Genomic DNA, 17,266 nt, shown 5'->3' with positions numbered 1-17,266 from the left:
TAACATATCCTATAGCCACAGGAAAAGGTATAAGTGTCCGATCACAGGGATCCAACCTCCATTATTTTCAATGGGATTTTTCTGCACCATCACACTGCGGCGGAAATTCTAATTCTGGCCAAAAAGATGATCTTGTTTATTCATTCAGTTGGCACAGCAGCAGATGAAATATGTAATGCGAACATAATAATCTGTAAAGATTCCGTAATGTGAAAATACAGGTTTTAAACTATTGGCGGGGGGCCTATTCCAACTGATTAAAGGGGCTCAGCAACACAACATCTTCATGACTTTCATGTCTCCCCCCCATATTGGAACTGGTCCCATTTATTTCTGCCATTTACCATTAACACAGCCAACCACATTGTCCCTAATGACAGGGCAAGAATGTCAGTGGCCAACAAAGGGACCTAATAAGGCTATGTTTACACATGAAAACTTTGCTATAGATTTTCATATAGTTGGCAGATTTCATCCTGATCATTACAGATAGTGAAATCTCTATGGCGGAGATTGGTAAAAACCTGTGTAGGGAAAAAGTGGGTTAGTTGTCCATAGAAATCAGGTTGCTTCTTTAATTTTTCAAAGGCCTTTTTAGAAATGAAAGAAGCAATCTGATTGGTTGCTATAGGCAACTGCATCACTCTTCCTTTACACAGGTTTTTAATAAATCTCCCCCTATGTGTTCCCGGGCCTTCACATGGGGAGATTATCAGATAGGATCTCTAAATATTGAGCCACATAACAATTCACACGGTTGGTGTTAGTGCTTCATAAAGAAGTCAACCACAGCGCCCCCCGTGACAATACTGCCTGTCTGCATCCTATAAATCATACAATCACACCAGCTAGGGGCACCATAGGCCAGTCTGACAACCAATGACCTTAGTGTCTCCTGTCACAAACCAGATGATGGACAATTTCCATCAGTTGAGATTATTTATTTTTTATTTATTTTATTTATATAGCGCCTACAGATTCCGCAGCGCTTACAATTATGGGGTACAAACAAAGACAAGTATCAGACATAATATTACACAATAACTATTCAAACAAGAGGTGTGGGGATATGTTGGGGATATGTTGGGGATATGTTGGGGCAGGGTGCTAATAAAGGCCCAGATTTATCAAACTGTGTGAGAGAAAAATAGAGTGATTTTCCCATAGCAACCAATCAGATCTCTTCTTTCATTTTGGAGAGGCCTTGTTAAAAATGCAAAAAAACAATCTGATTGCTTGCTAACTGGGCAACTTTTCCTCTGGACATGTTTTGATAAATCTCCCCCATAGTGATTTTTCAAAAAAATGTCCAGATGAAAAGTTGCCCAGTTGCCCATAGCAACCAATCAGATCGCTTCTTTCATTTTTAACAAGGCCTCTCCGAAATGAAAGAAGTGATCTGATTGGTTGCTATGGGCAACTTCTCCTTTGCACAGGTTTTGATAAATCTTCCCCTATATTTTTCTCTCACACAGTTTGATAAATCTGGGCCTATGTTCACACAATGGCAAATGTGCAAAATGTCTCAATAGACAGCAATGTTCATTGTTTTAGCGAGAGCCGAAATCAGGATTTCCAGAAAAGATGTTTCCACCACTGAAATGTACACGGTGCAGTGGAATCCCATTGAAATTAATAGGACATTTCAAATGGAATATTTCCACAGAATTCACTCGGAAATTCCGACGTGTGAACATGGCCTAACACTGGTCATTACAATGCTATGGCATAACAGTGACTAGTGTTAACAATCAAAAGATTGCATGTAATACTCCCCTATGGGGACTAAAAAATGCTGAATAAAATAATTTTTTTTAAAAGTTAATAAATGTGATTAAGTCCCTCCCCTAATTAAAGTTTGAATCCTCCTCCCATTTCCCATGTTTCAAATAAAATAATGAACACAAAAATAAATGTATTTGGTATCGCCATGTGTGGAAATATCTGAACTATTAAAATATAATGTTATTGAAAAGGAACAGTAAATGGCATAAACATAAAAAAAAAAAAAACAAATTTCAGAATTGCAGATTTTTGGTCACTTCATATACCAGAAATAAAAATTATTATTAAAAAGTGATCAAAAATCCCATACAAAAATAGTACCGATAAAAAATATAGATCACAGCTCAAAAAAATTAGCCCTCATACAGCCACATTTATGAAAAATAAAAGTGTTATTGGGGTCAGAAGAGGACAATTTAATCCTTTTCTTACAAAAAGTTATAATTTTTTTAAAAGCAGTAAAATAAAATATAAATCTATTTAAATTGTGCATCAATGTAATCGTAAGGCCCTAAAGATTAAAGGAGTAGTTCAGTATTGGAAAACGTATCCCCTATCCTATTCCTCCCCCCCCCCCCCCCCTCCGCGATCTTCCGTATGGGGCCCCGGCAGTTCCCGGAAAGGGGGAGTGTCGAACACCGCACAAAGCAGCAACTAACACGCCCCCTCAAAACAACTCTATGGGAGATCTGGAGCGCTGCATTCGACAATCTCCGGCTCTGCCATAGTGCTGTATTGAGGGTGTGTGTCGGCCACCGCTTTGCAAGGTGGTCGACGCGCGTTATCTGGCCAGAGAGCCGGGGCCCCGTACGGGAGATCGCGGGGGTCCCATTGGTCGGACCCCCTGTGATCTGAAACGTATCCCTTATCCTTAGGATAGGGGATAAGTTTTCCAATACTGAAATACTCCATTAAATATGTGTTATTTTAACCATAAAGCACACTCTGTAAAAATGTTAACCCCCAAAAAATTTTTAAATTGCATGTTATATTTTTTAATTTCCCCACACAAATTATGTTTTTTTTTTTTTTTTTTTTGGGGGGGGGCTTTACCATAGATTTTGTAGTAAACGTGTTATGATATCACAAAGTGCAATTAGTAACGCATAAAACAAACCTTCCTATAGGTCTGTAGGTAAAATGTAAAGACCTTATGACTATTAAAATGCAAGGTTAAAAAAACGAAAATGCAAAAATGAAAAATCGCTGTGTCCTCTAAGGGTTAAACGCCCCATATGAACACAGCCATAAAATAAGACCCCATAATTATTTCAACAGCTGACCCTGCACTGTTCCCCAACCTGTGGCTCTCCAGCTGTTACAAAACTACAACTCCCATCATGCACTGCCAACTGCGCAGCCACAGGTTGGTGACACACTGTACACAAGGCCCCGCCCCTCCCGCTCTCAGGTACCTCTTCTCCTCAGCGCGCCAAGCAGATACTAACCACTAGAGCGTCACGTGCTCCATCGAGCAGTCTAACCTGCAGGCGCCATTGTGTTGTGCGCTCAGCGCGCTTAAATAGCTGGAGTGGTCGTCGACAAAATGGTGGTGAGCGCGGACATTTTCGTAGATCTTCTCGCCGTCTTAGAAAGCTGCTCCGGTATTTTGAACTGCAATGTTATTACCGGGACGTGACTGGCGGTGGGAGAAGACTGTTTTGAGGGGCGGGTGTTTGGTATGTGCGGTGTGTTGTATATAACTTCTGTACAGTGTGGTGATATAGTGAGGTCGCAATGTGTAATGGACTAGAGGAGCTGCATGGTCACCAAATGGCATTATACTGGAAAACAGTGTTCCCCAACCAGTGCTCCTCTAGCGGTTGCAAAACTACAACTCCCAGCATGCCCGGACAGCCTTTGGCTGTCCGGGCATGCTGGGAGTTGTAGTTTTGCAACAGCTTGAAGCGCAATGGATGGGAAACACTGTTGGGGAACTAGTAGTCCCAGCATGGGCACAAGTCAATGACTGGGAATTGCAGGGGCTCATGGGGTTGCATTCACACCTATATCACACATATATACATCTAACGTATACCATAAACATATTTACCAAAACAAGTACTACTTGTTGCATAGGCTTTTAATGTGTACATTTAGCGACATCTGTATATGTATTGAATTTAAAATCATATATATATATATATATATATTAAAAAAATAAAAGACGGCAGTCCACGTTTGAAACATACAGGCTTAGAGTTATACCACACCATATGACTTTAATACATTTCTATGGGGAAATTTTTCTTATCTATATTTACAATTTTTTGGTGGAAACAAAAGATATACATGTGCACAGGGTATGGGCCACATGTAGCCCACGTTATGGTACTCGCCAAAGGAAAATCTACACAAAGTGCATAATGGGAAGCCTTAACACATAATGTTTATTTGCTTGCACTAAAAAACGGGGTTTCCTTATTTAAAATAGTGCTCAAAGTGTTACCGTAACCAAAAAAGAATTCAAACAGTCCTCCAGGACCCCACAATCTCAAAGGTTATGAAAAGGGGATTCAAATCAAATTATCATAATATTTGCATATAAATGGTCTATTGAAGCTAGCTGCGGTTTATGTAAGCCAGCTAATATAAACAAAGTACACAATATAACACCACTAAATCGCCACCAACGCATTTCTGTCACCCCTTTAATAGGTGAGGTCATCAGGGTGGCGAATATGTGGTGGGTGCTATTGTAGGTGGTCGATGATACAATCCCCCCCCCTACTAGAGTACTTAAAGGAGATATCCAGTGCTGAAAAACGTATCTCCTATCCTAAGGATAGGGGATAAGTTTCAGATCGCTGGGGTCCCCCACGATCTGCTGTAAGGGGCCCCGGCAGCCCGCAGGAAGGGGGTGTGTTGACCACCGCGCAAAGTGGCGGCTGATACGCCCCTCAATACAACTCTGTGGCAGAGCCGGAGTGATGTATAGAGGGGGCGGGTCAGCCGCCGCTTCGTGCGGTGGTCGACACCCGCTATCTGGCCGGCGAGCCGGGGCCCCGTACAGGAGCATAGGGGATACGTTTTTCAGCACTGGACTACCCCTTTAAGCATAAGATATTACAGATTTACTGTGTAAGTATACAATGCTGAAAGAAAATGCAAATATATGAAAGGGTAATGGAGTAGTGACTCCTAATTACCTAGTGGCCGGTGAAAATAAGGTCCCATCAGGTTGTTGCTGACGGTTATGGCATGCGCCGTTTATATAACGCTGAGTCATGACGTCAGATGTGTGGCCTCTCCGGCACTGAGCGGGCCACGATACACGCTCCCTGCAGTAGCAGGTTTCGCTCCGCCGGACTCAGAGTTAGATAAACGGCGCACGCCATAACAGTCAGCAACAACCTGATGGGACCTGAGTACACTAGGGAATTAGGCGTCACTACTCCATTCCCCTTTCGTATATTTGCATTTTCTTTCAGCATTGTATACTTAGGCTACGTTCACATGGCTGTTGTCCCCCGTCTAGTTTTTGTCCATTATTGCCTCCTAAACTGACCATTCTATTAATGGATGCAATTTAGTGGCATCCGTTTGCATGAGTTTTTTTATCCGTAAGTATCAGCCGTCTACAGACTCCTGCAGCCGGGACTACTACTACTCCCATCATAGAGCATACTTCTTTTCATTATGGGAGTAGTAGTTCCCTTGCTGTGGGAGTCTGCAGGCGGCTGGGAGGCTAGATTAGTGATTGTACTATTACCCCCGTCATAGAACCAAGTCTGTTACATGTTGGTGGTAGTAGTACAGGGGCTGAGGGATTCACTTCTGAGAACCGATGCGATCAGAAGTTATTAACCAGGGGAGCGGGCGGCATGCTCTGCAACCCTGCGATGTAGATTGTGTCTGTGTGTTTTACTTTCATTTTCAAATGCCCCGCCGGGAGCCCTGAATGGCTGGCACCGAGGGGCCATCCAGGGCTCCCAGCAGGGTTTTTAAAGTCATTAGCGAAGATTGTAATGTTGCACTACACTGGTGGCTGCAGGGGGGCAAGATCTATAGGTAGCACAGCGGGGGGCAATATACATAGCTAGCGCAGTGGGGGGGGGCAGACATATAGCGCTATGTATATTGCCCCCCGCAGCTCTAGCTATGTATATTGCCCCCCCCTGTTGCGCTACCTATATATTTTGCCCCTAGTAGCGCTTACATCTGCCCCACCCCAGCAAGCGCATACATATGTCCCTCGCAGCGCATCTGTGAAGTATACGATCAGCAGCGCATCATACTGCTGATAATGTGATAATGTATGTCTGGCCCCCCCCCCCCCTGCGCTAGCTATGTATATTGCCCCCCGCTGCGCTACCTATAGATCTTGTCCCCCCTGCAGCGCTTCTATACATATGGTCTGGGCCTTTCAGGGGCGGGGTATTTGAAAATGAAAATAAAACAAAGATGCACACAATCTACATCGCAGGGTTGCGGACCATGCCGCCCGCTCCCCTGGTTAATAACTTATGATCGCATCAGGTCTCAGAAGTGAGACCTGGTGCAATCAATCCCTACGAAGCGGCGGCCGACACGCCCCCTCAATACATCTCTATGACAGAGCCGGAGATTGCCGAAGGCAGCGCTTCGGTTCTGCCATAGAGTTGTATTGAGGGGGCGTGTCGGCCGCCGCTTCGTGCGGAGGTCGACACGCCCCCTTCCCGCGGGCTGTCGGGGCTCCGTACGGGAGATCGCAGGGGGCCCCAGCGGTCGGACCCCCCCGCGATCTCAAACTTATCCCCTATCCTTAGGCTTCTTACATGACATGATAGGCTGAGCGCACTGTCATGTATGGAGCCGGCTCACAGGAGGACGGGGGGAGCAGCGCTCACGGGTCACAAATGATTAGTTCCGCAATGTGGGGACAGCGCTGCGGTTGATAATTCATTGGGGGAAGGTGGTTAGAGAAGCAAAGCAGCGCCCGCAAGTCACATATGATTAGTTTCCCAGTACGGGTGGGGGGGAAGTTGGATACCGTTAAATACCTTGGAACCGCCATAACTTCTTACAAAAATACCCTGATATGCATTTTTAGTCATACCGCCCAGCACTATCTGAAGCCACCAAAATGTCATCCAAAAATAGGAAAAATGGGGATTAAAGAAAAATAAGCACATAACTAATACAAATAAAGCAAGTCCTTACATATAAAAGTAAGAAAGAGCTGCTGGGAGCTGTAAATCATTGTCTATGTAGAGGACAGGAGCTTCTTCAGGTTCCTGTACAGTACACAATGTCCTAAAAAAGGAACATGGAGCCACAGTTACCTGGTGTCCAAAGGAGCAGCTAACTCTGGCACAGGTAAAGAGTAGTACAGAACATGTAATACCATCCTGTACTGTAGGGGGCGCTACGAGACAGGAATTCACATTTCACAGATCTGGACTGTCTGTAGCATTGTATGTTGAGTCTGGTTTCAAGTTACAATAGTCCAGAAAAGACCCTTGTATGTTGAAACTATTGTATGTTGAGGCCATTGTAAGTTGAGGGATCAATGTACTTTGTTTATATTAGCTGGCTTACATATACCGCAGCTAGCTTCAATAGACCATTTATATGCAAATATTATGGTAATATAGGAATACAGTGCTTCAGAATTTGAATCCCCTTTTCATAACCTTTGAGATTGTGGGGTCCTGGAGGACTGTTTGAATTCTTTTATGGTTATGGTAATACTTTGAGCACTATTTTAATTAAGGAAACCCCTGTTTTTAGTGCAAGTAAATAAACGTTATGTGTTAAGGCTCCCCATTATGCACCTTGTGTAGATTTTTCCAATTTTTTGGTGGTACAGAAAAGTGGTGTGTGCACAACTTTTCTAAACCGCATAATATAAAGTCCAAGATGATGCTACAGGAGACGAAATATTGAGACATTATAACGTAGTAAACATCTACCATTTCAGATAGTTACGCAAGCAGAGTATAAAGCATTAGCACAGACAAAGAAAGAGAATCAAGAAATAGAGTAAGGAAAAAGAAAGAAAACTTAAAATATCATAGAGAGCAAGACAAGTTAGGTACAGTTTAATGGGTGGATAAATAAATAGATGAATACACGAGTAAATATCGAGATAAATATCAGAGTAAGTATTGAGTTCGATAGAATAAAATAAGATCAAAATAAGATATCAGAGTAGAGGTCTATTTCTTCCCTGGGCAATATACCCAGACGCTTATTAGTGGTGACATGCTTTTGACTATGTTGGCATAATGGAAGTCTATGGGTATACCACAGCATACATTCAGGGCAGGGTCACATGTAGCACGTCCGCAGCGTATTTTTACTTTGAAATTACGCTGCGGATGTCAGTGGCAGCAAAATCTATGGCACTTTATGGCCCTGATGTACTATTGTAAACCCGACCTGTTTTGTTGGGTCGTGTGCCAGAATTTGGTGCATTGCTCCACAAATTGTGTCTGTGCCAAAATTTGCGCCAAAAAATTCAAAAACCCAACCAACCAATTTTACTCAATAAAACCTGAAAAGGGGGCATGTTCCCGACACTTCCCAAAAAAATACCAACATATTTACTAATGTATCTACAGAAAATGTGGTGGATTTGATCTCTGGAAAACCCCACAGATCAGAGCAGTTGGAAAAAAAAAAAAAAACATTGGGAAGCATTACCAAATATCTTGGAAAAACATCTGTGGGGAACCAAAACCCACAAAGAAAACTCCACTCTTAGTAAATCAGGGCCAATATCCGCAACGATACCCAATATCAAATACGCTGCTGAACAAAAAAAAGGTGTGTATTTCACTCACCAAAACTCATTGGAGGTCTGATGTGAGTTTGCAGCATATTTGCATGTGTCAAATACTCTGCGGTGTGACCCTACCCTTAAAAGAGAACTGCGGCACAACACTTTTCACTTTCCCTGTGCTCGGGCTGCAAAAATAAAAAACTTTCTCAGTCGCTCTTCATCGGGGGACACAGATACTGATGGGTACATGCGCTTGCCACTAGGAGACACTAGGAAAATAAAGTCAGCTCCTCCCTGGCAGGATATACCCACCATCTGGAAGTGAGGTAATCAGTTTTAGCTAGTGTCAGTAGGAGGTAAGACACAGGTCTGGGAGCTCCCCAGTCCTGGTCTTATATAATTATTTTCTAGTAAGTTAGCTTTTTTTCCTCCCTTTTGTTTCCCTTTTCAGGTGGGGGTTCAGGAGCATGGTGCTACCTGTTTCCCCATATGCGACGAAGGGGCACGGAATATAAGAATATGGGCCTTAAACCCCTTATTGCTAATGGCCAGCGCCTGGAGGTTGTACCCCGGGTCCCCCACTGTTTCTGCCCGCCCCCTATCTTTCAATGGTATGATGCAGCATGGCCATAAGCTGGTTGAAGACACCTGAGGTGAGTATAGAGGATGGCGCCAGCAGGTGAGTATGTACCCCCCCACTTCCTCTTTAAAATATGGACTCTGTCCTTTATTGGCAGCGCCTATGTGTGGGGCTCGCTTGGGGTCTCCTGGGGGGTCGTGTTCTCTACATACTCTGTTGTGGAGGACAGCCGCTGGCCCTTTGCAGTGGCTCCCTCCGCAGATGTTTCCTTCCCCGCTCACCTCAGAACAGCCTTGCTGTTCCTTTGCTCCGCCAGCTGTCTTATCTTTCATTTCCCACCACTGCGGCGGCGGTATTCAACTGGAGGGAGTTCAGGGGGTAATGGTGGCGGGTGGCTCCACCCTTCTCAGCCAGTGTGCGAACCGGGAGGCCAGGCAGCACCTCCTCTCCAGGTGTGCGTGCTGTACTAGTCGGTCTTATGATCGGCGGGTACTTACCCGTGGCTGTCATTCTGTGCACCTCCAGCGGCGCCTAGCGCCGCCCCTCCATCAATGCGCAGGTCGGCGGCACTCCATAGAGCGGTACTGCTGGCCTCCCTAAGTGCAGCCCGACGGGAGCCCTTCCTGCAGCCCCACTCTCCTGGCCTCTGAGCTGTGCGGCTGCTTACCAGGCGCTTCTATAGCGCGCTGCTCTGAGCCGTCAGTGCTCCTAAGGCTGCCCACCTGCGTTCTGCTCATGGTGTGGGCGTCCTAGCCCCTCTCCCTTAAGGGTTCATGTTGCCACTTACAGCGCTGAGCACCTTGCTCCCCATGCTTCCTTCCTGCCATGTTCAGTACAATCACAGACACACATACACACACACACACACACACACACAAAAAAGTGCTTCTAGTCATTTTGACAATTTGGTGTTTCTTGGCACCCTCCTGTGGTAATTAATTGAATTGTATTTTAATTTCTTCTTGTGGGGTCCCTCTTGACATCCAATAGCTATTACAAGCCTGTAATATCTGTTCTTATCAGCTTTTTTTTTTTTTTTTCAAACTGTTTATTTATAAACTTTTTCACATTTTTTCCATACAAAGTGAAAAGCAAGAGATATTCAAGTATAAAATACAGGGGTAAAATTAAAACAACATAAACAAAAGGGATATGACATACATAACAATGTTGCATCACTGTCGATTAAATTCAAATACATGAAGATGCATATATCAGTAGTAGGCACTTGCAAAATCGGTACTTGTATAACATTGGTCTACTGTGTGGTTAGTATACTTAAAGCATAACAGAAAAATAGAAAAAAAAATATAGGAAAAATCTAAGCCAAATAATAACAAAAACAAGAAAGAGACAAAAGAAAAAAGAATAAGGAGTAAGAGCAGTAAAGATATTAGAAGCCTGCACGGCCGTGCACGAGAGCTTCCCCAAGGGGAAGAAAAAGAGGTCTAGAAGTTAAGCGTTATCAGTGAGGTCCCATGGCCTCCATATTTTATCAAAAAGATGTGAGGTATTATCAATTATGGCTGACATGTGCTCCATTCTATGTATATCCCTAATCTTGTCCAGGAGACTCGACATAGGGGGAGCTCTAGGGGATTTCCACCATTGAGCTATTACACATTTTGATGCTGTCAATATGGATAACAACAATTTAAGTCGAGCTTTATTTAACTTAATATCTGCTAGGCGGGGGCGTGGCCTGGCAGCCAGAGCGGATGGTCGCACGCTGAGTGAGCTCCGCAACAGATCCCGTCTAGCGCCGAATTAATAGCAAATCGCCAGCCTTAAAACAGCTGTAATCCGACAGAAATACCGTTGGACCCTACCACTATGCCCGGGCGCCGCAAGAAACCTACCCGGCACGGATCTCTGGCGCGCTTTAGCTTCCAGCCGCGCGAGGCCCGGACCCAAGATGGCGCCGACCGTGCCTGCGCCACACCGCCGAGAGGATGACGAGGCCCGCGCAGCAGGAGGGATGAGTCCAGCAGCCCGGCTAATCGGCGCCGCACCCTGTCTGACTCGGAGCTTCACTCACCTTCGGTGGGCAGGCAGCCGAACACCCGCCAGCCTGACCCCTCCAGCAAACGGGGGACAGCAGCGGAGGCTCCATCTTCACCCCGCAGCACTAGCGACTCACCCGGAGCGGCTCAGAGTCTCCCTCCTGCATCCCCTTCTGGCAGCTCTACCAAACAGAGGAGCCGGCTCTCCACCCCGGTCTCTGACCAGGAGGTAAGACCCATTGGCACAACACTGGAGGACATAACAGAGGGATGTGACCCACTGGCAGCTTTACAGGTGGGGGACAAATCTCTAACTGATACAGCCATGAAAAATATGCTGCTCCTGCTGCGCAGCTCATTCCTACAAGACATGCAAAAAATGGTTAACCCTTTGCAAGCCACTGTGCATGAACTAGGGGGACGTATCGATCACATTGAAACTAAATTCAGCGAGTTTGCGGACTCACATAATGACCTGATTGATTCCCATAATTCTATGGATGATGAGATAACATTCTTGAAAGCTAAAGTGGCGGATTTGGAGGACAGAAGCAGGAGGAATAACGTGAAACTAAGAGGCATATCTGAATCAATACCTCCAGCCGAGATACCTGCATATGTTAAATCCATCCTGCAAGCCACCCTTCCCGCTAGCTCCCTGCAAGATCTGGAGGTGGACAGAGCGCACAGGGTTCCACGCCCGAAACACCTGAATGACTCTGTCCCACGGGATGTACTAGCACGGATATATTTTTACAACATTAAGGAAAAGTTTATGGAATTTGCTAGGCGCAACAATGGCTTGCCTGCTCCATATCATCATATTTCTGTGTACGCTGACTTATCAGCCGTTACCCTACAGGCCCGCAGGACATTGCTACCAATAACTACTGCCTTGCGATCTGCAAAAATTGTATATCGGTGGGGATTCCCTGTACGTTTAATTGTGAGACGCAATGATACTTCTCACCTGGTGCGATCATTAGAGGAAGGAACTGCTTTATTGAAAAAATGGAACATTCCTCTGCCTTCTGTTGCTGGACCTTCTAAACCTACTTGTCTCCCTAGGAGTGCTACAGATTGGTCTACTTCATGAACGCTATGCTGGTGATTTTTCCATCTGTGCGATTTCATGGCGGGTTCTGGACGTGTGCCCGCGGTCTCTGGTTTCAGTGTGGACTCTGACCCCCACCTACTTGTGGACACCCCCTTAGGGGATACGGTGTCCTTTTCCCTATTGTCCTTGTTCATGTTTTTATTGTTGTTGGTGTTGATTGTTGTTTGTCTATTCTATTGGTACCTTTATGTTTGCAAGTCTCAGGTACATGATCTGCATAACAACGGCAGACGCACGCTGGCTGGGAGGTGCGTTCTGTCCCCTTCTGATTCATATTTTACGACTTATTGTCACTGCATATGCAATTTTTACAAATGGTGATAACTATTGCTAGTCTTAATGCAAATGGGTTAAACGCTCCGCATAGGCAAGCTCATTTATGGAAGGAGGCACAGTCTCTGAAGTGTGATATTTTATGTATACAAGAAACTCATTTATTGTCTAAAGACGTAGATAGATTACATCACCCTGCATTCTCTGACATTTACCATTCCCATTACAGCACAAAATCCAGGGGGGTAGCCATCGCCATCAAAAATACAGTCGCTTTCTCGCTGAAAGATTTTACTGCTGATGAAAACGGAAGGTATGTTATCTTGCGGTGTACCATCAATGCTTCTCAATTTACTATTGTGTCGGTGTATGCTCCTAATAAGGGGCAACTCCGCTTTTTAAAGCGCCTACTTAACAAAGTTCGCGGATCTCCTTGGGGATCTTTACTTATCTGTGGGGATTTTAATACTATAGTGGAGGTTTCTCTGGACAGCACCTCTTCCTCTCGCTACAGCTCTGCTATCCTTTCTTCTCTACTACTAGAGGAAGATCTGTACGACATATGGAGGATACAGCATGATACGGAGAAGAATTTTACTTTTCACTCAGGAGTGCACAACTCCTATTCCCGTATAGACTTGTTTTTGCTGGACAGATCTTTACTGTCCTCCTCAGGCAGGTCCTCCATAGAACAAATTACATGGTTGGACTATGCAGCTGTGACCCTGCAGTTGTCGGATAGAGCTTCCTCTCTGCCAGCTTACACATGGAGAAGCAACCCCTTTTTATGGTCCCACCCCCACTATGCTAAACGACTACAACAGGACATCACGGAATATTTTAGCCTTAATGCCAGTTCAATCTCCGACCCCATTGTGGTTTGGAACTGTCACAAGGCGGTAATACGGGGGTGTTGTATAAAATATGGTGCTATCCTAAAAAGAGAAAGGGAGAAACACGTAAATGAGTTACTACAGTCTTTAAAAATAGCCGAAAACGTTAATAAAACTTTCCCCTCAGCTGAGAACGCCTCTAAAGTAGCCTCCCTGAGGAGGGATTTACGCTGTATCATGCTCTCCTCTTATGAGAAATCCCATAGGAAACTTCAAGCTAGGTACTATTCCCAAAATAATAAGGCGGGTAAACTTTTAGCCAACCGTTTAAAAAAGCGCCAACTAAAATCGCGCATCCCATATTTAATACATCCACATCACAACACTAAGCTGTACACTCCTGACGATATTGCTGAAGGCTTTCAACAATTTTATTCCGATTTATATAATCTAAATCACCATATTTCTCCCCCTGATAACCTCAACTCTCTTGTGCATGATTACCTTGTGGGGCTTAACCTTCCGCTCCTCTCTCCGTCCCAGCTGTTAGATTTAAATAGGGACATCACCGATGAGGAGGTGTCAGAGGTTATACGGTCACTTCCTGCTGGAAAGGCACCTGGGCCCGATGGCTTTGTCACTTCTTACTATAAAATGTTTAAAGACACTCTAATACCCCATTTACGTGCATTTTGCCAAGCGGCAACCCTGGCGGGGACATTACCGGTTGAAAACTTACAAGCTACTATTGTCACACTTCCGAAACCGGGAAAGCCCCCCCGACACACCCAAAAATTTTAGGCCAATTTCTTTATTGAATCAGGACATTAAAATATACGCAAAGCTGTTGGCCTCTAGAATGTCGCTGATTTTACCGTCGTTAATTAATCTCGATCAGTCAGGTTTTGTTGCTGGACGGCAGACCTCTGACAACACGAGACGTCTTCTCAATGTGTTCCATCATCTTGAGCGAACTGGGAGTTCAGCTTTGGTTATGGCATTGGACGCTGAGAAGGCGTTTGATCGCCTTCGGTGGTCATTCGTCTTCTCGGTCCTGGAATGTATGGGCTTTGCAGGGGGGATAATCTCAGCCTTATCTTCTTTGTATTCTAATCCGACGGCGAGGGTACTGGCGAATGGCTCGTTATGGGACCCATTTTCAATCACAAATGGATCACGCCAGGGTTGCCCGCTGTCCCCTCTCATTTATATTTTGTCGATGGAGCCGCTGGCTCAAGCTATACGTCAAGATGGGCGTATTGCGGGCGTCACTATAGGGAGGAAGGAGCACATCATATCCCTATATGCGGATGATGTTATCCTCATGCTATCCAACCCCTCAATCTCATTACCAGCGGTAATGGATAATATATCATTATTTGGTAAACTCTCCTATTATCAGCTAAATGAAGTAAAAACTCAAGCCCTCCCTATAAATATCGACACCACCCTGCAAACTTCTCTTAAAGCCCAATATAAATTTGATTGGCAAAATAGACACCTTGAATATTTAGGAATCCACTTATCCTTCCCACATAAAACACTCTATAGCGAAAATTATGAACCTTTGTTGTCCTCCTTGAGAGTCGAAGTAAAACGGCTGTCTAAATCAGATGTTTCCTTGGTGGGCAGAGTGGCTACCTTTAAGATGTTTCTATTGCCGAGGCTACTTTACCTCTTTCATAATTTACCTATTTCCCTTCCTGCTTCCTTTTTCCGTAGAGCTCAAACTATTCTTTCTCACTTTATCTGGGCGGGTGGCAGACCTAGGTTGTCCACGAACATACTGTCCAAAACTAAATATGCAGGTGGTCTGGGATCTCCAGATATTAGACATTACTATACTGCCACGTTGGTGACCATGACGAAGCATTGGTGGCACTACCGGGAAGATATCCCGTGGGTGTCGATTGAGAATGAATCGACACACCCGTTCTCAGTTAGGGATCTCTTGTATGCACCTTTTTGGAACGTGACTTTGCCTAAAATGTGCAACCCTCTTGTCAAAGCATCCTATGATGTGTGAGTGTACTATGTAACACACTCTGCTACCCCTAGACCCTCGAACAAAGGAGACCTCCCACTCACATTGATACAAGCTATAATCCCAGATTTAGATTTGAGACTTTGGCTACTTAAAGGAATATCTCATGTTAGGGATCTTTACACATCCTCCACCTTAAATACGTTCCAGTATATACAAGAGAAATATGACTTACCCAAACAAGAGTTTTACAAATATTTAAGAGTCCGTCATTTCCTTCAAGGCTTGTTGCCCTCCAAGAAAATCACTGATAGTTTATTACTTACACAACAATCTTCCCCCTTAAGGGGTTTGAAGCCGATTTATACTAATTTATCACTCACTAAGACGTTCACTAAATCATACCCTATGAGAATGTGGGAGAGGGACCTTGATCTCTCCTTTTCTTGTGAAGAGTGGCAACACGCCTTTAAGACAATGCATAAGGCACTTCAGTGCACTACACATGTGGAATCAGGGCTTAAGACTATCCTTAGGTGGTATTATACGCCTGACAGGTTATCCAGAATATATCCGGATGTGTCGTCTTGTTGTTGGCGGGGTTGTGGGTGCAGGGGTACCCTTTACCACATACTATGGTCATGCCCTTTGATCAGACCTTTCTGGGCCTCGTGTAAACGTCTCTTAACTGACTTGTTACGCAGACAAATACCTTGGAACGCCTATTCAGTCTTACTTTTTTTGCGCTTGCATTCACTCCCACGCCACAATAGAGATATTTTTTGTATAATTTGCATTCTAGCAAAAATAGCTATAGTTAGTAACTGGAAATCCGCGACTGTGCCTTTGATTGACATGTTAATCAGTAAAATAAATACTTCATACTCGTTTGAAAAAATAATAGCGAGGGGCTCGGGTACTTACAAGCTTTTCCTTAAAAGATGGGAAGGCTGGTCCTCCTCCTCGAACTGTAGGGATATTTGACCTTATCTCTAGGGAACTTTTCTAAATCCTCGTCTCCTTTAAGTGAATGATTTTATATATCCCCTCTGCTCTATATTTGCATAAGACCATTACTATAAAACTTTGCAGATTATGTCCTTTTTGTATAAATGCATAACATCTAACCAGCAAATTGAGACTTTGACACCTGAAGAGTGCACACTAATGAGAGGTACCGGTTTTGCTATTAACTGTTGATTTTTGTTCTTGTTCTCAAGTCATTTGTGTGATTCTGTAGTATGTAATGATGTGTTGGACAGACCTACGTATATACCTGTTCGTCATCAGATATCACATTTCCACATCTTGGACTATGTACACTTGATCCACAAGTGCCCTGTTGTTTTGTATGAAAGAAAAAAAACTTTGTTAATAAAAAATATTTTGGGAAAAAAAAAATATCTGCTAGGCTTCTTTTCTAGGGACTGTATATGGGGGCCGCCTACTTTGCTTCCACCACCTCATAAGGGACCTGATTTGGCAAATTACCTTGAGTCAGATACAGTATGCCTCCAGTATACCTATTTTCTGATGGGTTCTCACTCTGTCAGGGAAGTTTATGCAGACCGCCATGGCGAGTTGTTGCTGGAGAGTCACGATCCCTCAGAAATTCTGGGGATACAGCCAGTGACTGTTCTCCCCTATCGCTGGGTGCCATACTGTGTCTGTTGTGCCTTCGGCTGAATTCCAGCAACCTACCCCCCCCCCCCCCCTACTGTGAATGGCACTGGCCGAATGCCCTTGCAAGGGCATTTGCATTCCTGATGGACACTTTGGCAGTTCCTCTTCTGTCTTTCTGCTAGTCACCCATCATTGTCGTCCCTCCTCCCACAGGCTGCCGCATTCACGGCTAGTGCTTCGGATCCACACGTTCAGTGAGAGGTCTCCATGGAAGTGTCCCTGCATGGGACTGGACCTGATATCAATATGCCAGACAGTAGTCTCGTCTGTCACTCATCTCACAGCTGCCGCTTTCGCGGCTG

The 17,266-nt window shown here is 44.5% G+C and overlaps 1 protein-coding gene across 8 annotated transcripts in view; it reads left to right on the top strand.

The window, feature by feature from the left end:
• The window catches only part of CEP63 (centrosomal protein 63), a 180,874-nt gene that overhangs the window by 55,384 nt on the left and 108,224 nt on the right, over positions 1 to 17,266 (top strand). For 3 of the 8 annotated variants that reach the window (XR_008891004.1, XM_056564398.1, XM_056564391.1), the window contains exon 1: positions 3,329 to 3,464. The exons of 1 other annotated variant lie outside the window; for it this stretch is intronic. The gene's annotated coding sequence lies outside the window, so the exon portion shown is untranslated. Of the gene's footprint in view, positions 1 to 3,249; positions 3,465 to 17,266 lie in introns of those variants that run through there. 4 more of the 8 variants (XM_056564393.1, XM_056564392.1, XM_056564395.1 and 1 more) reach the window with 4 other exon arrangements.

Source organism: Hyla sarda, chromosome 3, assembly GCF_029499605.1.
Source record: "Hyla sarda isolate aHylSar1 chromosome 3, aHylSar1.hap1, whole genome shotgun sequence".
Classification (NCBI taxonomy): Eukaryota; Metazoa; Chordata; class Amphibia; order Anura; family Hylidae; genus Hyla; species Hyla sarda.
Note: the sequence above shows the minus strand (reverse complement) of the source record. Positions and strands in the feature narration are given on the sequence as shown.